Source organism: Canis lupus, chromosome Y (assembly GCF_048164855.1).
Source record: "Canis lupus baileyi chromosome Y, mCanLup2.hap1, whole genome shotgun sequence".
NCBI classification, from domain to species: Eukaryota; Metazoa; Chordata; class Mammalia; order Carnivora; family Canidae; genus Canis; species Canis lupus.
In genome coordinates, this window is record NC_132877.1 from 2,567,187 (window position 1) to 2,592,977 (window position 25,791).

General features: G+C 41.4%; 1 long non-coding RNA gene and 1 other non-coding gene across 2 annotated transcripts in view; both read right to left on the bottom strand.

Moving 5' to 3' along the window:
* Positions 1 to 25,791, bottom strand: part of LOC140629041 (uncharacterized) — a 308,289-nt gene that overhangs the window by 200,984 nt on the left and 81,514 nt on the right. The window lies entirely within an intron of this gene.
* On the bottom strand, positions 9,415 to 9,535 carry LOC140629158 (small nucleolar RNA SNORD22). Its single transcript, XR_012027012.1, has one exon. It is a non-coding gene; the product is annotated as a small nucleolar RNA SNORD22 (small nucleolar RNA).

Here is a 25,791-nt window from a genome sequence, read left to right on the forward strand (position 1 = left end):
GAGAAGCAAACTCCCCACTGAGCAGAGAGTCTGACATGGGGCTCCTTTGCAAGATCCTGAGATCATGACCTGAGCCACCCAGGTGCCTGTGCTGTGGTTTTCTATAGCTAAATTCCATACAACGTGTTTCAAATATGGATCATTTGTTTAGGAAATCATTGATGACTTATGCCTTTTGTATCACTCTTTTGCACACGTACACTTTATTGCCCTAAGTAACTGTATAGTTCTGAGTGATCGTCATAATATGCTTTAATTGACCAACTATCGCTCCCACGGAGCACATTCAAACCTACGTATGCCCTGTGAGAGGTCGACCCAACACAGGACAATGATCATGAAGAAGCAATAGCATGTTAGCCTAAGCAATTCTGCTTTTTTTTAAGGGAACAATAAACACTGCCCCTCAAAGTCGGGATAGGTGGTAAGAATATGAATCAGCCTCCTGGTCTCTCTGCAGGCAACACACCAAGGTCTTCTCATTTCTGTGATGAAGAAGTGCAAACACCGAGCCATGGCCCTCGATTCTGGTTCTCCATGATGCTCCATAATGCTGGTTCTCTATTTAGCCCACAGCTCATCTCCTTCCATGCTCTCTGCATCTTGTGGCAACAGCCACACTCACTGTATTTCTCTTTCTGGAAGCAGGTGGGCTCGGCGGCTCTGCAGAGTCCTTGTACTGAGGTTGTGGTCTTTCAACAGTTCTTGTCCCATCTTGAAAAGGGTGCCTTCTCTTCATCCCTCTGGCCTCGATGGAAGGGTCTTCCCAAAACGGACTATTTTAGTGAGACCTCACTCACTCTCCCTAACACGCCTGCCCTGTATCTATGTGGCAGGACTGATCACCTCCTGAAATTACTTGGGAATGCATTTCCTCATTTTCTGGCCCATGTTGCACTGAATGCCTATAAGAATGCAAGTCATGAGGGAGTCACACCCCCACCTGCAATGCAGCCTTAAGAAGGAAGGGTGAACTCTGGGTGTGCTCTGTCCACCTGGGACTCTCTCTCTGTGTCTCCATGAGTAAATAAACAAAAACTAAAAAAACGATGAGGGCAGCCCCGGTGGTTCAGCGGTTTAGCACCACCTTCAGCCCAGGGAGTGATCCTGGGGACCCTGGATCGAGTCCCACGTTGGGCTCCTGGCATGGAGCCTGCTTCTCCCTCTGCCTGTGTCTCTGCCTCTCTCTTTCTGTGTCTCTATGAATAAATCAATAAAATTAAAAAAAAAAACTTTAAAAAACAATGAGGACCCCAATTATCTGACTTTGTTTCTGAAAGTCACCTCTGATTACTTCCTTTGATGAGTCATACCCACAGCACATGTCAATGTCTATTTACCTGTATTAACTTCTCACATCAATGGGTTGTGTGGTTTTTGCATGAATTCCATGTAAATGTATCTCCAAATAGTTCCTAACTTTTGATGCAAGTGGAAATGATATTAAGCTTTTTATTCCCTTGTTTGTTTGTTGTTTGATTCTTTGTCTTCTGGCCTCCTCTCGAGTAGACTCAGGTTGTGTCTTTGCACATGGGATGCCACCAGGTGATGCACCGTCCTTCCCATTGCACCACATCTGGGAGAATATTAGTCATCGTTGTGGATGTGAATTTTGCTCACTCAATCAAGCTCTTGGAAGGGGGGTACTATATTTTATTTTGTTATTTTCATTTTTTATTTTATTTTAAGATTTTATTTATTTATTCATGAGAGACACACACAGAGAGAGAAAGAGAAGAGAGAGAGAGAGAGAGAGGCAGAGACACAGATAGAGGGAGAAGCAGGCTCCATGCAGGGAGCCTGACGTGGGACTCGATCCTGGGTCTCCAGGATCAGGCCCTGGACTGAAGGCAGCGCTAAACCACTGAGCCACCCGGGCTGCCCATATTTTCATTTTTTAAAAAGATTTTATTTATTTATTTATTTATTTATTTATTTATTTATTTATTTTATAATAAATTTATTTTTTATTGGTGTTCAATTTACCAACATACAGAATAACACCCAGTGCTCATCTCATCAAGTGCCCCCCTCAGTGCCCATCACCCATTCACCCCTACCCCCAGCCCTCCTCCCCAAGATTTTATTTATTTATGCCTGAGAGACATATATAGAGAGAGGCAGAGAGAGAAGCTGGCTCTATGCAGGGAGCCTGATGTGGGACTCCATCTCCGGTCTCCTGGATCACACCCTGGGCTGAAGGCAGCGCTAAACCACTTAGCCACCGGGGGCTGCCCTATTTTCATTTTCTTTTAAAGTAAAGTCTGTCTTCAATGTATGGCTTGAACTCAAGACCCCAAGATCAAGGGTTGCATGCTCTACTGACTGAGCCAGCCAGGGATGCCAGAAGGGAGATACTCTACAACCACATAAATATGCTGTTTATCCTCAAAATTGTCCCTATGCTTAGCAAGATTTCATAGTTCCTGCCCAGTGCAATTTGTGCAATGATGTTGCAAAATGACACACACACACATACAAATACATATGCGCATTTGTCTGGGTGTATCATTCTGCAGTATATACATTGATTTTTACAACTACAGAATTTGCTCCATATTTACCAGTCAGGGTGGGGCCCTTTATTGTAAAAAAAAAAGTCCTTTTTGCATATAGATATAGAGCTATTGATATGGATACATGCATATAGTATATATGGATATATAAAAATATATATATTCTTTATGGACACATGCATTGTCATTTTTTCAAATGCTTATAATCTATTCCTGAACCTTATTTAGTTTCCCACAATGAGAGCTCCTTTATTACAGCTCCCGTGCTCTTCTGATAAATTCCTGTAATATATATATACATATATATATTTTTTAAGATTTTATTTATTTATTCATAGAGACACAGAGAGAGAGAGAGAGGCAGAGACACAGGCAGAGGGAGAAGCAGGCTCCATGCAGAAGGCTCAACGTGGGACAATATCCAGGGTCTCCAGGATCACACACTGGGCTGCAGGCGGCGCTAAACCGCTGCGCCACCGGGGCTGCCCTAATATATATAATTTTAAGGATTTATTTTATTTTAGAGAGAGATCGGGGGAAGAGGCAGAGGGAGAGTGAAAATTCCAAGCAGACTCCCCACTGTGTGTGGAGCAGGAGGCAGGGCTACATCTCACAACCCTGAGACCATAACCTGAGCCAAAATCAAGAGTCTGATGCTTAACTGTATGAGCCACCCAGGCGCCCCTAATTCTTCTAATATTCTAAGCACTTTCTTGGTATTTGATAAGATTCCAAGCATATCTTGTATCTACACAGCCCAAGACTGAGATCAGTCTTTTTTTTTTTTATAAAACTTGGTGCCTTTACCAGGGATTGATACTAGAAACTAATTTCTGGGTGCAAGGTGAACTCACTGCTAGTGGGTGCCATTTTATGGCTATTTTATACAAAATATATGTGTATTTGCATTGATATGCACCTTCCTGGGCTTACACACACACACACACACACACACACACACAAACTTATAAGATATTTGATCTTTGAATGACATAGCTTTGAATCGGGTGGGTCCACAGTTGGATTTTTACATATGGATTTTTTTTTTCTGTAAATACAGTAGAGTCCTACAAATGTATTTTCTCTTTGTTGTGATTTTCTTAATGACATTTTATTTTTTCCATCTTAGTTTATTTATAAGAACACAATAAGTGATACAAATGACATACAGATTATGTGCTCATTGACTGTTTTGTTATTGGCAAGGCTTCCGGTCAACAGTAGGCTGTCAGTAGTGAACTTTGAGGGAATCCAAAGTTACATGCATGTTTTGACTGTTTGGAGGCTGGCGCTCCTGATTGCTCATGTTGTTCAACGGTCAAGTGCATGTACACATATGTGAGGGCACACCTAGTTGGCATGTGCCCATTCTAGGAATCATGAGTTCACAAGGATACCTTCAACATCAAGCCATTCCCATAGGGCTTTTATCTTCTCTCATACGAGTTTCTTCTTTCACCAGGAGAATCCTGGCTCCCAACATCTGTAAGTGTTAGGTTTTCGTCTGGAATATTTTCATTATTAACGTGTACAACCTATCATCATGGTATATGTACGTGTATGCAGACACATGATGCAATTTTGGCAGGATGATATTTGGATATTTCAATGTAAGTCTTTGTAGGACTACACCTCTGAATAGAATGAAAGGGGATTTTCCCACAGCTTTATGTAAACAGTGATTGATTTTACTTATTTGTGGAGTAAGATCGATTTCAGAGAAAACAAGCAGTGAGGAGGTGAGACCATGTCGAATGACTCCTAGGAACAAGGTTTGCAAATGCTTTATGAACCATTATCATCAGCTGCACATAGTGCTCTGGAATCTACAGCCCATTAGTCTACGAAATACATGGTACAAGTAAACACATGAGCACGTCTATTACAGAAAGGAGATTTGTGTTTCATGTCCAATAACCTCTGGGCAGGTGATAACAAATGGTTCCTCTTTGGAGTCACCATATTTCATTAAAATACAAAATGGTATCTTCCTTCCAATGGCTGCTTCAAAAGAAGTTTTATGATTGTTTTGTTAAGAATACATTTGTTACTGTTTACCACCTCTTCCACCTGAAAATCATTCAAGACATGACACTGAGACAGAGTGTGAAGCGAGAGTGATTGAGAGAGTCCTCCAAGGTCTTCGCCACTCTTGAGAATAGTCAACAGGCAGCAAGGGCATGATTTGTGGCACAATGTTATTTCCTGGGATGCCTACTCCCCGCCCTGGAAATCTCACCACCAGATGGATAGGCAAGGCGCAGGACCCTGCCAGGGATCTGTCGACGGGATAAAATAAGGTGCCACCACCCTCAATATTTTCCTATAGATACTCCTTATGGGTTGCTCTCACAAAATGTTCCCTCAGGGAAGATTCCTTCTTTGAAAGTAGGTGTGCCACGGAAGAAGCCAGGTTAAAGTGGAAGCTGTCATGTTCGAATCCAGCATGTCTGCAATCTGCCTGGATTCAGCGTGTCCTTGCGTTGGCCAGAAACACCTGAATAGCAGCAGGAATGGGGCTGGGGAGACTGCTCCATCTGACCCGCAGCCCACAGGTGTCATGATGAGGGTGGCTCTATCAACACCATACATGGACTCATGCTCTCTTGAAGGACCTGGAGGATTATTTCACATCCCAGATCAATGCATCATGGGCAACAGGTGCCGTTCTCTGAGAAAGGGTGGGAAAGGTCAAAAAGGCATAAAACATGGTGAGGAAGGCCTATAGGCATCTCTGCAGGGTTAGGCGAGTTCTCTGGAAGAGCTCTCTCCTCACATCTCTGGAGAACCTGTGCGCCATGTTCCCAGAGGGAATGTTGAGCATTCTATTCAATGTTTCTTGCGTTTTCTGTCATTTTCTGTATTAGACTCTACACTATCCTAATCTCATGTGGCCATTTGTTATCATTGTTGTTTGGTTATAGGAATGAAGCCCGGGGTCAGGTGTTATAACGTCTTATTCAGCTTAGCTACCACATTTTACAGGAAATATTTTCCAATCCCACTTATGTCAGAGGCACAACCCCTGATAGCATCCTCATAGAATGAGTTTGTCCTACTCCTGACCTCGCCCATACTATTTGATGGTTTTAAGGGAGGTTTTGGAGAATGCATTCATCCATTCCCTGGAGTTGTCCAAAATCGGTGGCTTCCTAATGTGCCCAACCAATGCTTCCATCCCTAGAACAGCAGGATCTAGACAGTGAGAGGTGCTTAGGAGGGTTGCTGAAGACTTTGTAACAGAACATCAGGAAAGGAAGAAGTGAAATAAGATGCACAAATTCACCACCTCAGAAATGAGTGGAGTTTCGTGGTATTTGAATAGACTTGACGACATGAGGGGATTAATTTTGTTGCCACTTATAACATGGTGCACACTAACACACACACAGATACATCCACACATGCATGTATGCACATGCATGCACAGGGCAGTCCATAGGGAACGTCACTTGGGTCCCTATTCACCCTGACAGTGAGAGGAGATGCAGACTGCAGGCTGAGTTCAGAGGGCACAGCCAGTTGGGAAAATCCTTGCAGACGTGCACCTGCCAGTGCAGCCCAGAAATGCCTCTGCCCCCCCCCCCCCCCGCCGCGGGACATAGTGCTCTGTATCAAAGAGCCAGCCAGAGGCCAAGACTTGCATTCAAAATCAGGAAACCATGAGAAGTAGGGTATCATGGCATCTTCTCAGAAACACACCAGTTTAAAAAAAAAAAAAAAGAAATAAAACAAAGAAGGAGAACAGAAAGGAAGGAAGAAAAGAAGGAAGGAAGGAGAAGAATGGAGGGAGGAAGAAAGGAAAGAAGGAAAAGCAAGCAAGCAAGGGAATAGGAGGCGTGAAAAAAAGAATCTTCAGGAAATATAATTTTGGAGGAATGCGAAATGATATTTCAGGACTCACTTTTGGACGACTGAAATAAATGAGATGTATTTCGGCGTCTTTGAAATGCAGTCTCATGGACACAATGCCTGGGATCTGAGAAGGAATTGAAAACTTGCAAGAGATGAACAACACCCGCCACACTCACCCACCCGAAAGGTGATGGCAAAGTAATGCTGTGCGAAAAGTGAAATTGATATGTGGGGCAATGTACAATAGAGCGGGAGACCTGAAAAGAGTATTGGTAGATAGAGCTGGAGGTTAGATTTCTCAGTCCTAAGCTGCATGAGATAAAGAATGAAAATTCAAATTCATCAGAGCTGAAAAGCTAGGTGTCTCAGGACAGGAGCCGGAGCGAACATATGCATAATCCATACTCCTCTGATGAAGAATTATGGATGCACAATTTTTGTTAGTCAACTGGTAGCCTGAAAGGTAGCAAAGGATCCAGACCCCCTGGGGCAGGTCATAGAGATTCACACATTTCTCACCCACAAACATCATCATTCGCATCAATGTAGGAGAAAGGTATTTTCGAATGCAGGAGACCTTGGGAGTCATAAAGGAGCCTTTCTTCAATAGGAAATAATAATAATACGTGAATGAAAATCCAGACAGTAAAGGGGAAGGCACATCAAATCCATATTTAACATATCAGTGGTGCTAAAAGGTGCGAGGCAGGTGGGTGGCATGCGTCATTTGTTACACAAATGCAAAACAGGGCAATAAAACCACTAATAGAAAAAAGTGGATGGGGAGAGTGTGCTAGGGAGCCCTTGAAATACATCTCCACCGTCCTTTTCATCGCGGACGTAAGTGGGTATCTGAAAGACGACATATTGTGATAGGTGTTTATTGACATTATTAGAGACTGTGTAGAAATCCTTTCAAAGACTAGAAATAATACAATACTAAGAGTTCGAAATAATCGTGAGAAGGGAGGGCAATGACTTTTTTTTTTCTTCCTTATCCAAAGCTTTGTGGATAGGAATCAGTGTTGGGTTGATGTTGATAAATGAAGACGTGATTGATCGATCGATCGATTTATTTATTTATTTATTTATTTATTTATTTATTTATTTATTTATAAGACGTGATTTAAAATACAGTAACGTGCACGTTAACGTGTAATCATAGGCGATATCACTGCTGTGTTTTGGAAGGAACACAAAACGCACGCACGCATGGGAGGGACAGAGGACATCGTCTTTAATGGTCAGGCTTGAAAGATCAAACATTAACAATGAAAGCTGGTTTTCTTTGGGTTGATGACCTTTCCTGCCCCTGCAGACTGCCTTGAAATGAATTGTGGTTTTTAAAAGTTGGATCTCAGGGCCTGGGAGTAGGGGGCGAACATTTCCCAGCGCGTGAAGGATTTCGGTGCTGTCTGGAAGTAGGGAAAGTGCTCAGGGTTGAAAAAAGAGAAGGAGATGTATTGAGTTTGCTTACGACTTCCTACTTCTGGAGGCATAAACAAGAAACGACCCAGGACCAGCCAGTTTTGCAAAAATAGATGAAATTAAGCGTTGCCTACATGGCTACACTGGTTTTGTCAGCTCTAGGGACTTTCAAGCTTGGTCTGTGACACAGGGAAGATGTTGGGGATTCAAGGTGAGAGGCCAAGAAGGAATTCTGAGTCCTCGTCTTTGGTGCAAAAATGTGGTTTTATTACAGGATGGGGGCAGGACTCGTGGGCAGAAAGGGCTGCACATCACGGGGTCATGAGGAGTGGCCCGTTATATACTGTCAACTTGCGAGGCGTTAGCGAGAGCCTAATTCTTTTTTTTTTTTTTTTTTTTAATTTATGATAGTCGTACAGAGAGAGAGAGAGAGAGAGAGAGGCAGAGACACAGGCAGAGGGAGAAGCAGGCTCCATGCACCGGGAGCCCGATGTGGGATTCGATCCCGGGTCTCCAGGATCGCGCCCTGGGCCAAAGGCAGGCGCTAAACCGCTGCGCCACCCAGGGATCCCGAGAGCCTAATTCTTGAAAGAATTTTGGAAACAAGGTTTCTAGGACTTTGAGGGAACTAGATATTGTTGGGAAAAGGTCATTTATTATCGTCTAACAAAATGTTGGTCCTGTGACCCTTCAGATATACATCGGTGGGTCATTTGCTTCGGGGATGATCACCAGCATGTATTTTCAGGGAGTAGAGATAAAGGAAGTTTTCAAAGCAATTGTAATATGTTATTTATGTATTTATTTATTTATTTACTTATTTATTTATTTATTTATTTATTTTTGCAATTGTAATATGTTAAAAGGAGATGCACAGGGTCCTGGGGGTCAGGCTAAGATGGCCTTTTGCCCTTAGCAAAGGATTAACATTGAGGTAGCTGCATCCCTAGAGGAAGGTCCCTCTGCCTGTTTCAAGGACATGCCAACGAGGCTGTAGGTAGTAAGGAAATCTAATAATTAATCTTTCTTCTGCCTTTGTTTCCACATCAGTCTCCACTTGTTTTCTTGAGTTTTACAAGCATGAAGGACGAGAGTGGCACTCTACAAAACAGTTAAGGCACCGAGTAACAATTTTATTTTATTTTATTTTATTTTATTTTATTTTATTTTATTTTATTTTACTTTATTTTATTTTATTTTATTTTATTTTATTTTATTTTATTATTTCTAATTTTTTGAAGGTTAAACTTTTATTCAGCAAGGCCCAAACAATTACATGCTAATTTCCAGCTAGGTTGCACCAAAAATGACGTAAAAATTTCCTTTTGGGGTGATCCTGGAGTTCTGGGATTGAGTCCCGCATCGGGCTCCCTGCATGGAGCCTGCTTCTTCTTCTCTCTCTCTCTCTCTGCCTGTCTCTGCCCACCCCCGCCCCCCGCCACGTGTATCTCATGAATAAATAAAAACTTTAAAAAAATTTCCTTTTGGTGTCCCTGAAGAACTGGATTCCTGTTATATAAAAGCTTTGTTCTTTCTTTAGACCTACAAAGAAGTATGTACAGTTGACTTCACCAAATGATTTATTCCCTTTTCCCATATTTAGAAATCCCTTATGATCCCTCAGACTGTTCCTTCTGGAGCAAGTTTCCTCCTTCCCTCCAGCCAGCCCCAGTGGGTTCACCTTTACACTCCAGGGATCACGCCCTGGGCCAAAGGCAGGTGCTAAACCACTGAGCCACCCAGGGATCCCAAGTCCTCCACATTCTTATGTGGAAACCCTAACCCCCAGTGGGGTGGTGTTAGGGGTGGGGTATTTGGAGAGGATCAAGGTTCCATAGGGCAGGCCCCACGATGGGGTTAGTGCCCCCCACAAGAAGATAAAGAGAGAGCTTGCTTCCTCTATCTCTTTCTACCATGTGGCAACAGGTTGATGAGGTGGCCATCTGTCTACCAGAAAAAATCGTCACCAGAACCCACCCACATGGTCACCTTCATCTTGCATTCTCCAGCCCGCCTAACAGTCAGAAACAAATGTGTACTGTTAAAGATCCCCCTTGCCCCCCCCCCAAAAGTCTGTGGTATTTCATTAGAGCAGCCTGAGCAGACTGAGACGGTCTCCATGCAGAATGGCCTACTGTCGAAGACTACGTCGGTATTCCAAAGATGAAGAATTCCCTCTATTACTGGTAATAGGATTTGTAAGCAACTGGGAAATACAAAGTACACCCTAGAAAAGACCGGTATTTTCCCCACAGGAAAGAAAAGAAGGCAATCAGAAAAGTAAAAAGAAAATTATTTTAGAAATGCATCAGGGGTATGTAAAGTATTCTCCGGCAACGGTATAGAATATGGATGAAAGGGGATGCCTTTGAATTTAGGATGTGGAATATGCAGGATTGGGCTCCGTGCTCAGCGGGATATTCTCTCTCTTTCCCTCCGTCCCTCCCCCCACTGCTTCCCTGTGAGCTCTCTCTCTAAAAAATGTTTTAAAAAAGAATAATTTTTAAATTAAAATTGAATAAAGTTAAAATAGGTAAAACATTTTGAAAATGAAACCTAGATGAAATGATTTTCAGAGGAAACAGAAATCACTCAAATAACGACAGAAGATACATATACAGACTATGAGCGTGTAATTATTGAGGACTATATCAATGACTTTTTTTTTAAAGGCACAACTATGCACGTTTCCTCCTACTAATGTTACATAGCGAAACACGCTTTTTCGAAGCGATATAAGCTGCTTCAGACTGTGTGGAAAGGGGGAAAACATCTAAAGCATTATTCTATTTACAGAATTGCCATAATTGAAAATCTAATGCCGAGAGATTAAAATCATGTACGATTAATGATGCAAGATTTCCACAACAATAGCAGCTAGATCTCTGTAGGAATGCAAATAACAGTGTTTTCTCGACCTTATTGGGGCTCATTCCAATAATACCAGGATGCTCTCACAACAGAATTGGATGTGTGTGTGTGTGTGTGTGTGTGTGTGTTCTGTGAGTAGGAATATAAATTATGATATTTCCCCCCACCCCAGAATGTAAAATTGAAGAGCAGTTGCATGAAAGGAGTCTTGAATGTAGACAAAATGGCGACATTCCATAATGAAATGTGAGCTGCAGAGGACATGAGTCAATCCAAGTGGGATGTAGTTGTGTTCCCAGGAGCTGGCGGTGTGGTGTGATGAGGTCAGAAGCGGGAGTCAAAGTGGATGGAGGGCGTGGGACTGGAGGGTTTTGGGTGTGCATATGAAGGAAAAGTGGTCCCATGGGCATGGGCTGTGGATGTCACTTCACACATTGGGGTCAGTGAGCATCATGCACCTCATGGGAACCCACCTGTACACAGGCGTGTTTTGTCAATAACCGCACTCCAGGAGCCACACTATCCGTGTGTCCGTTACATCTCAGGAGCTTAACATGCTCACTGAATTTAGCTTGGGTATTTTGATAGAGGATTAAGCCCCCGTTCCTTGTTTCCTTTTCTCCTTTCCTTTTTTTTTTAAATTTTTATTTATTTATGATAGTCACACACAGAGAGAGAGAGAGGCAGAGACACAGGCAGAGGGAGAAGCAGGCTCCATGCACCGGGAGCCCGATGTGGGATTCGATCCCGGGTCTCCAGGATCGCGCCCTGGGCCAAAGGCAGGCGCTAAACCGCTGCGCCACCCAGGGATCCCCCTTTTCTCCTTTCCGTGAGAATCAAGTATCTGTGTCCCACAGCACTCGTGCTTTCTCCCACTGGCAGTGCAGAGAGACAAAACACAGAAAAACCCTACAGCATTTCTTGGAAAATTTAAGTACAGTGAAACTCTGCAGCAGACTTCAAGGAAATACTATATTGAATAAACTCATCTATATAAATAACTTGGAATAATGTTTTCAGAAAAGGGCTCAAGTCGTATTAAGCGTCTTCGGTAGATGAAAACATAGAGTTCACAGACATATGGGGATGAGTGTCTTCTCCATGGATCATGCTGGCCTAAAGCTGAAATAATGGAGAATTGATTTTCCCAAATCAAAACAGAATGATGTTGTTATACCCTTGGCATTTTCAGAAAGTTATTGGTATGGAAATCCCAGGCTTTTCACACTTTGTACATGTAGGGAGCACGGGTCAAAATCAACTAAATAGGGAAAACAGAATATGTTTATGAATCTTTCTTTAAAACACATGTATCGGGGATCCCTGGGTGGCTCAGCGGTTTAGCGCCACCTTCAGACCAGAGCGTGCTCCTGGAGACCCTGGATCGAGTCCCACATCGGGCTCCCTGCATGGAGCCTGCTTCTCCCTCTGCCTGTGTCTCTTCCTCTCTCTCTCTCTCTATCTCTCTGTCCATCATGAATAAATAAATAAAATCTTAAAAAAAAAAACAGGTATCTGAATTACAAAATTTAGCCATTTAGAATAAAAAGCTCAGGAGCTCCTGGACAGCTAAGTTAGTGGAAGTGAAAGTCTTGATCTCAGGGTTGTGGGTTCTAGCCCCATGTCGAGTGTAGAGAATACTTAAAAAGAAAATCTTTAAAAAATTTTAAAAATAAAAAAAAATTAAAACACACAGTTCAATGGTATGACATTCCTTCACAGAGTTGTGTGGCCATCAGCACAACCAATTTTAGGATATTTTCATTATTCCACAAAGAAATCTTGGGCTCAGCAGCAGTCACTGCCTCTCCCCACTGCTCCCAGCGCTGCACACCACACATCTACTCTCTGTGTCTGTAGATCTTCCTATTGTGTGCATTTTATGTAAATGGAATCCTGCAACATGTGGTAGTTTGCAACAGCCTTTCTTTGACACAATGTTCCTAAGATGTATCCAGAGTGTAGCCTCTCACACACTTCATGCACTTTTTTTCAAGATTTTTATTTATTTATTCATGAGAGACACACAGCGAGAGGCAGAGACACAGAAAGAGGGAGAAGCAGGCTCCATGCCGGGAGCCCGATGTGGGACTCGATCCCGGGACTCTGGGATCATGATCTGAGCTGAAGGCAGACGCTCAACCACTGAGCCACCCACGTGCCCCACTTCATGCACTTTTATTTTAATATAATACTCTCTGATTGAACAGCACACCATGTTTCGCCTGTCCATTCACCTACCGATGGGCATGTACACGGCTTGCCTTTTTTAGCTATTACAGACAGCGCTGCGAAGCACAATGCTGTGCTGGTTTTTACGGGCAGCTGTACTTCCATGTATGACTTGGAATGACAGTGCTGTATCACAGTAAACATGTATCCTAAAAGATCGCCATGCAACTTTATTTCAAAGAAAGCACAAGACCAACTGAGGGTCTGAGTATGAGAGCCTCTGCAGCATAGGCAAGGTACGTAAAGTCCGCACCACAGAGGTGGCCCTGAGTCATCTGATTGACGTTACTCTAACGTGTGTTGAGTTCCAAGCCATCTGGACTATTGCTCTTCCATTTCTAAATACGATTTGTGCTTGTAGGCCTCTACTATTTCTAGTATTCCTGTTGATGGAACATCTTTGGTGAAAAGCATGCGTTAAGACTTTTCCTCAGCTCTTGCCCACAGGGGTTTCTTTATTCTCAATAATCCCATCTGTCACTGTGATCTACTCTTAAAAACCCACAAGTATCTAAATAAATAAAATCTTTTTTTTTTTTTGAATCAAACCCACTGACGAGTATCCTACATTGAGCATGGGAGGAAGACTCAGAGCCCTCGAGCGGCTAGACTCAATCTCCCCTTTTAATGACCTAACATCATCCACTCTCTCTCTTGCTCCTAAACTGATTTTGAAATGACCTTTTTTTTTTTTTTTCTAATTAATTTTAGAATTCACCTATAGAGAAGCATGGGCGACTGAATGCTATCTGCTTACCCTTCCAGTTCTTGCAATCCATGAAAGTCTTACAATGGAAATAATTTAAAAGGGAATTTATTTTTATGGTCGCATGATGCTAACTGGAGTTTAATAGTCAGTGATAATAAAAATACAAGCTTGGAATGTGACCAGAGTGGGAAAAAGACCTGCTTTGTCTAAATCTTCCCAGGATTTATGCCCCACTCCCTGGAGCATGCATTCGCCCATGACTTCCAGCTCTTGCCTGTTGGTATGATGCCCACCAGCGTGTCGGGTCCACGTGATGTTTTGGGGGATATCCTATGGGATATCCAGGCTGCCTGTAGCTCTTAACACTGCGTTATTATAGAAGGTGACTAGTATGTGCCCTTTGGCTAAGCCACCCAGTCTGTGATATTTTGTTATGGCAGCTCTAGCAAATGAATACAATCACTTACAGCCCCCCAAATCCAGGAGCATTAATTAACAGAGTCTCGATTATGAGACGTAACCCCAGGTTATTTCCAAGAGCCACATATCCACACAGTACATCCTGGCATTTGCCAAAGTTACAATGCTAGTGACTCTGGGTGGATAAGAGCCATGGTCCACAAGGAAAATACCCTGTAGGCAATGATTATGGGTTCCCTGGGAAAGAGCCAGAGTAGATAATATAGAAGAACCACCCTGGATTTGTCAAACACCAACTGAGAACTCTGTTTATGCCCATCATGAGATCCGTGGCACCTGAGAGTCATAATCAATTAACTTTATTTATTTATATTTATATTTATATTTATTTATTTACTATTTTTTAAACAATTAACTTTAATAAGAAGTGAAAGGTTACATGACCCTTCGTATTTTCACTGAGTTAGAATTGAAGCTACTCCTACTGCCTCATTTAGCGCACACACTAGTTTCTGAAGGCAGGTGCCTTGTAAGAAACCGTACAATCAACAAATGCTCGTTTAGGGTACAGGTTGTGATAGCCAATACTACAAGGATTCAGGGATGAGTGTGTTGTGCTCACAAAGCCTGCCGACAAGGGAAGGAGAAAGAGCAGCCATAAGCATTCAGAACGTAGCAGAGAACACTGAAGAATACCAATAGATGCGTGTTCTCATCCGAGTTAATCCCATCAAAATTGTAGGGCGCAAATTGTGTTTCTTTGTGTTTGACACCATGACTCTGAGGGCACATTTCAAAAAGCCGGTGAGAGAACTAGACTTATTCTACTCCACCTGGCCATGGATGTGCCACGTGTCTGGGGTTGGTTTCTTTGTGGCTCATTTCCTCATTCCTATGTCTCTTGGGTGTTGAGCAGCGAATGTGCTCCCATGTTGCGCATCGAACAGATACATTTGTCAAGGGAGAATCATGCAGCTCTTTCAGCTTGAGGAATGAGAGTGCAGTAGCCTCCTTGCTCGCAAAACCAACACACCATACCTGTGATTTCTCTTCCACTCTGCAATAAATTCTTGTAGGTTTATTAAGTCCCTTCCTGCCCTCCCAGTTTATGCATCCCTCGGAATTATCACTCTCTCCAAGATTCCCAACATAATTCCACGGAATTGTTTGCTTGTTTTAAAAACACATAAATCAGAGAATTGACTTACTGACAATTTCTTTTTTCTTCCTGGCCTCCTGTAAAAAGGATGGTCATGATCAAGCCATGGACTGAAAAGAATAATTGATTCCAGTGAAAGCTAAGAGTTGCAAAGTGAAAGAATATCTTATTTGTAGCCTATCCATTTATCTGTATCTGTTCATCCATCGTCTATCATCTGTCTAAATGTCTCTACTTATCTGTTTCTCTATGATTTATCTATCTGTCTAGAGCAGATCAATAGCTGGATGGATGGATGGATGAATGTATGGATGGATAGATGGATGAATGGATGCATGCATGAGTGGATGGATGGATGGATGGATGGATGGATGGATGAATGGATGGATGGATAGATGGATGAATGGATGCATGCATGAGTGGATGGATGGATGGATGGATGGATGGATGGATGGATGAATAGATGGATGGATAGATGGACGAATGGATGCATGGATGAGTGGATGGATGGATGGATGGATGGATGGATGGAAAGATAAGTAGATCACACACAGAGATAAGTACACATATATGATATTAATTATGTACACAAATAGAGGAGATAAGCAGAGTTTCCATGTGATCAACCCTAAGGTATTGCTCAAATTGTCCACTGTACACAAACCTCTCATCTTCAAGAAGTGGGGAGTGACACATGGGAGAAAATGGTCCCCTGGAGCTGGTGGTGAGAGTGGAGGTGATGATCTTAGCCTCAACCCCTGCTTCTAATCTGTTGGATGTTTCCTTCCTTATTGCCAAGCCCAGAAAATAAAAGGTTCTGTCTGCATTTTCCTTGAAGATGAAGATTACGTATACAATTTAGGCTTTTTTTCCCCTTTCTTTGTAAACTTTAGCAATGACATGAGACTTGCATTCATAGAAAGGGATGAACAGTAAGTGAACGGCTTTCTCTCACCCAGAAAGAGCGCCCTTTCAAGAAAGAGAGCATTGCCGGGACCAGAGCATGCTCCACTTCCCCTAGAGGTGACCTCTATCTGGAATCCCGTAAGAATTGCTTGCTTGTTCTTTTCTGAACCTTGATGCCTATGAGTGCAAACTTTGGATTTCATATAAAAGGGCAGGTGGCACGTGTAGTAGGGTTGCACCTCTGGCCTCTTTCACGTGACGTCACATCATGGGATCCATGCAGATGTTGCAAGTGTCTTGTGCTTCATTGTGTTTCTCTGCTGTCTAGTGTATTATCCTACAAACACACCACAATGGATTGATCCATGCTATGGTTGGCAGATGGCGTGACTGGTTCCCCTCAAAGCTCTTTGAAACAATGCAGCTGCAGACGTTTCTTTGTTCTATTACCTGGTTCTAGAGAATATAATAATTGTGAGTAGAGTTTCTGGAACTTTTCATGATTTATGCTCTGTGTGTTGAATGCACTTCTCAGAAGTCTGACTTCTCCTGTTTCTCACTGGAAAACCCAAATACAGGGTGTTTGTTTCCTGTGGGGGAATTCCCAAGGAGCTCTGTGTACATCGTGAGCATGGCGTCAGGCATTTGACCTCTATGGTTCCCATTGACCTGGGCATAGAGGCCCAGTCACAACAGTGTCCATGGGACTCAAAGAACTGGATTAGGGGATTTAATTGGACTCTGGTGATTCGACGTTCCCTCAGCTCCCAAACCCAGCTGAACTGCAACTGACCCCCGGAACTGCCTGCACTTTCCATGTGATGAGATAATCCTGCTTACATGCAGCCCCTGCTTGGCCACACTTGAGGCAGAGGCTTTGCAAATAAATCTGATTATCAGCATGTCCTCCCCCTCCATCCCCGCCCTTATAGGGGCCTCCTTGCCTCAGGACACATGATTAAAATCAGACCACAGCATGCATCAGGAAGACAAATGCAAAGACTCATCCAAGAAAAAAAACAACATACAACCAAGGAAATTGGATGAATTTACAGCCATGCAGAAGAGGGCCTTGAATGTATGTATGGATTTCAAGGGAAATGAGAGACCTTGATAAATAATGTTGGGTCTGTAAATGCACCGGAGATGGTACAATGTAAAAACTGCAGTATTCTTCGTAACAATGGGATGGGCTCTGTGAATGCTTTCAATGATTTAGGAACTTCTAGGCAAGTTTAAAATTTGTTTAAACTTTAGTGAAGTCAACATTAAGAAACACATGCATGCACCTGCAGGCATGCATCCTACTCCACAAATATGTAACTTCAGTAAAACTCCTGGCAAGCGACGTAATTATGTAATGTTCTGTGAACATAGGGTTCTAAGACAGCCTGAGAGGTGGGTTTTGAAACTTTGGAGGCAGGATGCCTGGGTGGCTCCGTGGGTTACATGGCTGCTTTGGACCCAGGTCATGATCCTGGGGTCCTGGGATTGAGTTCTACATTCTGCTTGGTAGGGAGTCTGCTTCTCTTGCTCCCCCTGCTTGTGCTCTCTCTCTCTCTTTGTCAAATAAATAAATAAGATCTTTTTAAAAAATTAAAAAAAAAAAAAACTTTGGAGGTGATGAGAAATGCTAACCTAAGAGGCTGTTTGTCCAGCCTGAAGGACCATTTTTATTTGCCAATTGCTGAGCTTGCAAACACAGGGATAGTGACTGAGAGCCTAAGGAGACACGCACTCTTTTCCCCCATAAAAGCTAACAAGGAGCAGGACGCTGCTAGTTCTACAGGGAAATGTCACTACCTTGTGCTTCAACTGGCTGAGAAAACGAGAAAACCCCCTCCCTGGTCCCTCCTGACCATGCCCATCAGTGTTTGAGGGAGATTTTCACTCTAGCATTTGTCACACAAACATCTCAAATGATGTCTGCACTCCGAGACCACAGGGGTTCTGGGTTTTAATTATACAACCTGCTTGATTACGTTTAGGTAAAAGCCATCTGCCACCACTTCCTTTACCTACTTTTTAATCATGGTTTGTTTTTGTTTTGTTTTGTTTTTTTGCAGTTAAGTTGCATGGGTTCCTTATATATTTTATTTTTAAGATTTTATTTATTTGTTTTTTTTTTATTTTTTATTTTTATTTATTTATGATAGTCACAGAGAGAGAGAGAGAGAGAGAGAGGCAGAGACATAGGCAGAGGGAGAAGCAGGCTCCATGCACCGGGAGCCTGACGTGGGATTCGATCCTGGGTCTCCAGGATCCCGCCCTGGGCCAAAGGCAGGCGCCAAACCGCTGCGCCACCCAGGGATCCCGATTTTATTTATTTGACAGAGAGGGAGAACATGAGCTGAGGGAGGGGCAGAGAGGGAGAGGGCAAGAGAGTTTCAAGCACAGAGCCTGAAACGGGGCTTGAACTCATGACCCTGAGATCATGACTTGACTTGAAACCAAGATTCAAGATTTTTAAAAAAAATTTTACTTTTATTTTTAAGAATTTGTTTATTCATGAGAGACATGGAGAGAGAGAGAGAGAGGCAGAGACACAGCCAGAGGGAGAAGCAGGCTCCATGCAGGGAGCCTGATGTGGGACTCGATCCTGAGACTCTGGGATCATGCCCTGAGCTGAAGGCAGACGCTCAACCGCTGAGCCACCCAGGGGTCCCGAGATTCGAGATTTGGATGCTTAACTGAGCCACTAAGATGCCCTGACTTATATATTTTAGCTATTACCCCCTTACAAGATAGATGTCTTGCAATTACATTCCCCCATTCTATAGGTTGCCTTTCAATTTTGTGGATTATTTCCTTTACCTCCAGAAGCTTTTTAGTTTAATGTCATCTCATTTATTATTGCCTTTTTTTTTTTTTTAAAGCATTGCAGGGATACTTGAGGCATTTGGTCCTCTCTCAGGAATTGGTGGTGATGTAAGCCAGTTTAGCCAGTTCCAAAAGTGACCCCCACCATGGTCCAGCATTTTGATGTCTCATTTTCCAGAGAAAGTTCTCAGGAAGATGCCATGTGCCATATTATGAAATTTCATTTTTTTTTTAAATTATGGAAACACATGCTTGTGGAAGTGTACAATCTGTTGCTTCTCAAGCAAAAAGAAGTGGCCAGTGACCCTCCAGCAGAATTGACAAGGAGCTCTGTGGTGAACTTGTTTTCTGAGAGCTCAATGTTTGCAATGGCATCAGGAAGGCCACCTCTCTTCTTGAAGCAGACACACGGGGAAACAGAGTAGCGTTCAATGAGAGCTTCTATGCCATGATACTTTGTCTTTCCAATCTGCTCTTTTTTTTAAATATATATATATATATATATATATTATATAATATATATATATATATTTTTTTTTTTTACTTATTCATGAGAGACACAGAGAGAGAGAGAGGGGCAGAGACACAGGCAAAGGGAGAAGCAGGCTCCACGCAGGGAGCCCGACGTGGGACTCGATCCTGAGACTCAAGGATCACGCCTGGACTGAAGACTCCCATCTGCTCTTAAACCTTCCTACCATCCCTTCTGGTGCACGCAATCCCAAAACCTGGCCTTTGGCAATGTGAAACTAAGCATGATGCGAGGTAAACAGCGGTAATTATAAAATCAAACACGCCCACGGCGCATCATCCACAGCTGTATCTGTAAGAGATTTTATAGGCGAGACGCAAGCCAACCCAAACAATGCACTGCTAAGACAACTGTTCGTTTATACTCCACTAACCCTTTTAAATTCAGGGCATTAAAAAAAAATAAATTCAGGGCATTGCTTAATTCATATTCTTTCCCACCTTGACAAATTCAACGTGGACATCTAAGAGCATGGACGTTCTGAGACAGAAGGCTGATTTTATTTTCTCCGTGCAATATTGATTCAGATACTTCTTTGCCATACATGACTACATTGATTTGCTTTTTCTTTCTTTTTTTTTTATTTTTAAGATTTTATTTATTTACTTGAGAGAGAGCAGAGCAAGAGAGAGAACACAAGCAGGGATGAGGGATAGACGGAGAGGGAGAAACAGACTTCTTGCTGAGCAGGGAGCCAGATGCGGGACTCATCCCAGGACCCCGGGATCATGACTTGAGCTGAAGGCAGAGACTTAACCCACTGAGCCACCCAAGTGCCCTCAATTGATTTTGAAATAACCTTTCTTCATAATCAAAATTCGAAATGTAACCAGAGGGATCAACTGTTCTAAGGTCACCAAGAACCAGTTCCCTTAAATAAGCTTTCTTCTTCTGTCGCTTAAAGCTGGTACAGATAGCTTTTTAGACAATATTTTTATCATTTTATAGTTTGGATAATTCATATAATTATAGGTTTACACGAACATCCCTGATATTTCAGTCTAGTAAATGTTTTTAAATTGCGGTATGCATGTTTCTAAGAATTGGGCTTAATTTTCCCAAAAGGCAGTAAACCATCTCTTTCCCCAAGGCTTTCCCGATTCTTTTTTAGGGGAAAGGCATAACAGAACCAAAATGCCGTATTATCCTGATTAAAATTTTATGATGCCAATCACAAGTTCTCAGCAACCGAGAGTGGCACTTTACCCAGACCAACAAATCTGAGGATAGATTTGAGTGTCAATTATCCAGCTGAACCACAAGGAAATTGTCATTTCTGACCTATACAAATGGCAGTTTCATGATTCAGCCTATTATAGCGTTGTGGATATGGTCTTCATCAATGTGAGTAGTACAAGAGATCAAAGATGACGTATTTCTAGTGTTAGTTTGATTAAACCGAAGGTAATGCAACACATGGCTCCTAATGCAACAAAATATCATTTTTATGAGTTTTTTTTTTTTTTCCAGAAGGGGATTTACAGATGCTCCTAGCTTATGTGATCCAGCAGCTAATGAATATGAAGGGTACCTGTAATCCATTTCTTTGTGCAACAAGTTTTGGAGGATGGGGCACAGAAAAACATGCTTTTATTTTATTCTTTGAAACATTTTATTGGGGCAGCCTGGGTGGCTCAGTGGTTTAGCGCCACCTTCAGCCCAGGGCGTGATCCTGGAGTCCTGGGATCGAGTCCCACGTTGGGCTTCCCGCAGGGAACCTGCTCCTCCCTCTGCCTGTGTCTCTGCCTCTCTGTGTCTCTCATGAATAAATAAATAAAATATTTTAAAAAATTCTCTTAAAAAATAAATGTTTAATTAATTTATTTGACAGAGAGAAAGAACAAGTAGAAGGAGCAGCAGAGTGAGAAGCAGGCGGGCCTGATGTAGGGCTCGATCCCAAGACCCCAGGATCGTGACCTGAGTCGAAGTCAGACTCTCATCCGACGGCACCACCCAGTCGCCTCTCAGAGAAATGCGTTGAATACCACCTTTATAAACTCTTGTATAAACACCTTTGCAAGCATTGGAACCCACCCAGAAACATAAAATTCACTTCCCAACGTGCAAGTCAAACATTTAAGCCCTGAGCAGGGATAGGGACGCGCAGGTACATTTGTGCTCTGTAACCTGATATCATGCACAAAAATAATGTTTTCCTTATTTGTGAGCTAATAGCCCCGAGCCACCTTGCAAAATGGCAAACCAATTATGTTGACAAAGCGTGGCGTGTTAATTTATGGCGTGCTCTCTGATTGTGGAAGTGTACCCGTGGATGCAAATTGTTATGCAAAGTACATTTGGGCACATTTGTCTCGCCAGGGAAGGAGAGAAGGTTATATGTCTACCAGGTATCATAACAAATATTTTAATGCCTTATGTCTTGGACGCTTAATTAGACTCAGTTGCTAAGAGATTCACCAAAGAAAGCGTGATGGAACCCGTTTTGGACCTGAAAGCCACTTAATTATACTCTAAATGGAACGATGGAAACAAAGACTAGCCCTTTTTTCTAGGTGAAACTGACCAGGGATGGTGTGGACATTCGTGGGTGGCACGCTTGGCCACGCAGGATGCTCGTCATGCTTGTCCTTGGATCTAAACCCCAAGCTGAAACCAAGCACGACGGGATCTACACCCTCTGCCAATGGAAGTTGGGGATGGGGCTCGTAACCATTCAGAATGCTAAGCTGTGGCTCACTATGGCTTTCTTTGTTGTTTTTGTTCTTTCTTTCTTTTTATTTTTTCCCAACAGCAAATGTGTGATTCCTTGACAAGTGTGGTGAGCTTTCTCATCACAGGAGACCACAGAGTTAGAAGAAATATGGGGTTGCCCGCATTTGGTTTCGAGAGTTATAAATTAAGCAAGGGCACAGGAGATGGATGGGCATGCTCAAGTTGTTCGTTTTTGTCAGTTGACTCCAGAATGTTATTTCTTGTTTTACGAAATCAAGTCCCTGAAGGTAGAGAGGCTCGTCCGTATTTATTTATGGCTTGTGATTGTTTTCTGCCCCTGCTTTGAGCATGTACAGTAACCATGGTACACTGGCCCTAGGGATTTTTGTATCCCCAGAGTAGGGAAAGGGAGTCATTTTTTTTTAAATTAAGATTTTTACTTATTATTTGATGAGAGACACAGGCAGAGGGACAAGTAGGCCTGCGGGGAGCCCTATGTGGGACTTGATTCCAGGACCTGGGGGTCACGACCTGAGCCAAAGGCAGACGCTCAACCACTGAGCCACCCAGGCGCCCTGAAGAGGGTCATTTCTCTCTTTTCTTTTTTTTTTTTTAAGAGAGTCATTTCTTAAAGGTCCTTATTCTTATGTGTGGCTGTACTTTTCTTTATATCTGAGGATCAATCCACCTTCCTAACAGAAAACCACATCCTTCTGTTTGTGGGTGTTCACATCAGGTACTTGCAACATTTTCTACAAAAGCTAGATGTCAGGTTGGTGTATGTTTTATTTCCTGGCCTTTAACTTTCCCAAATGTTATCAAATTTTCTCTGATGCTGGCTTCTTATTTCAGGATTATGCATATAGTTCCCAATCCTTACAGATCACGTTAATCTGCAAATAATTAATTTATAATCATGTGGCACAATAGGTATAATTGACATAACTGCTCTGTTACACTCATTTCCAGAAACTGTATGTTCTAATTTGGATTCAGATCCTGGGCCTTTAATACATAAACTCTACTATAATATAATAGTATGTGTCTATTATATATATGGGAACATATATATATACTATAATATATACACTAGGCTATATTGCTTATATATAATTTATGCACCTTACTATAATTATACAGAAATATGTGTGAATTATATGTACACCTATGAACATTTATGTAGGTTTCTTATATATTTAAATAAATATATATTTAATAATTTTATTTAAAATATATATTTATAATTTATTTTAATACACTTATAATATTTGTTGATTCTATATGAACATATATTTATATGTGTATGTTTATTATATATTAGATATGATGTGTGTGAAAATATACATATTAAATGTATAATATACAACATTTATTTATTACTATATATACTATTATATATTATTATATATACTATTTATCTATAAATAATGTACACTTTAATTATACTTATTATATTATATATATTATATATGTTATATAGATATATTATATTATGGAATTATATATTACACAATCTATACAACATATTGTATAATTTTAATTATATGTTATATATAAAATGAATTATAATAAACATAAAAACATATATTCATAATTATGCAAGCATATTTATATGGGTGTGTTTATTGTATATAATATATATTATCTATATATGAACATATATTCACAAGTTTTCAAAATTATAATTACAGGCTTACGTTATATATACACAAAATACAAAGTAGTCTTACAAACAAAATCCAAAGTAATTATATATATAAGCAAAATATATTATGTGAATAATATACTTTTGTGTATATATGTATAGAATATATGTACATGAATGTCTCTGTCAATAAATACGAACATGTCTACTAATGAGAGTGAGATTCTTTTAGATACCATTGGGACATAGATAATAATTTTTAATTCTTAGAAAAATTACTTTACAAATTCATAATTTATACTGAGCTCATTTATTAACATGAGTGCGGCTAATGTCTGTTTTTGTGGGTTTATTTTTTTCTCAGAATCTCTGATAGCCATAATGTGAAAGCATTGCCTCATCAGGGAAACAAGGATGCCAGGTAATTTGGATTAATGCATGGACTCTGGGGGCAGTCTCCCAATCAATGTGCAATTAAAGGCAAACCTCACAACTTCTTTATTTGTCCCAAGTTTCTGAATCAATAGGTGCAGGTGTAAAGGGAATGGGTAAGAGAAAAGAATTTGCAGGTCGGCAACAGGGTGCCGTACTCTTCACATGGATTTGCCATATCTACAAGGAGAGCATCCTTTGTTTTTAGAGCTCCTGCAATGCCATCTAGCCAGGAAGACTTTGTATATTGCCGGGAGTTGTCTTTCTCACAAATATTTTTCTTCATGTGCATATTTCTTTCTTTGTTCTTCTTTCATTATTATTATTTTTAATGCTTATTTTTAATTTTTAAAAATTTTTATTTATTTGTTAAAGATTGGATTTATTCATGAGACACACGGAGAGAGAGGCAGAGACACAGGCAGAGGCAGAAGCAGGCTCCCTGCAGGAAGCCCGATGTAGGACTCGATCCGAGGACCCCGGGATCACAACCTGAGCCTAAGGCAGCCGCTCAACCACTGAGCCACCCAGGCACCCCTCTTCATGTGCATATTTCTAATGTGTGAGATTCTACCATGATTTTGGAAGCTCAAAATCATGTTTCCCAAATTTTCTCCTTAAAAATAGAATTTAAATGCATTTTTTTAAAAAGTAAGCTTTACAACCCAACATGGGGCTTGAACTCACAACCCTGAGATCGAGAGTTGCATGTTCAGTCCGTTGAGCCAGCCTGGTGCCCCTAAAAAAGCATTTCTTCTATCTGACACAGTCAAGTGTTACAGATTGCCATTAGTTCACCTGAATATCATTCTATACTCTGATAGTTACACAGGTCGTGAGATATTTTTCCTAAATTGCCGCCCGGTAAATTCACTGATTCTAGCTCTTTATCATAAACAATCTTAGCCAAACAGGTACAACCTTCCCACCTTCCTCTACAGATAAGAAATATTTCACTAACAAACAGCATGAATGCATTTACCAGGAGGTCTGTGTGTAGCATGTTTGCATGAAAGGGAAGGAAGTCGATTGTGGGTTTGCTGTCAACACTTTCCTACTGACTCTTTTAGGATATTTATCATCTTGTCCACTTCCCAGCCAGTTGATACCAAAAAGTCTCTAAAGTAGGAATTTACTAGACAAATATATCCCAGATGGGACGTCCTAGAAAGTATGATCCACAAAGGAAAAAAACATTGCTAAGAAAGTAAAAAAAAAAAAAAAGCTACAGATTGAGATAACATATTTGTAAAACACAACATCCCATAAAGGACTTGAATGTCGAATGCATAATAACTCTCAATATTCAATAAAAAGACAACAAATCACCCAATTAATAATAATAAATGGATAAGGGATTGGAGCATACACATCATCAAAGAAGATAGATATGGGGCAAATAAGCAATAAAAGGATGCTCAAGGTGCCCATGGGAGAAAGTTTGAGTATGAACAAAACACAGAAACAAGATGTCAAGATGACAGAACTATTCTGCATCATGATTGTGGTAATGATTATCATAAAATATTTTAAAAGTCAGAGACTGTAAAGAATGATGGTATACTTGTAAGTCTACATGCAAAACACACGTGT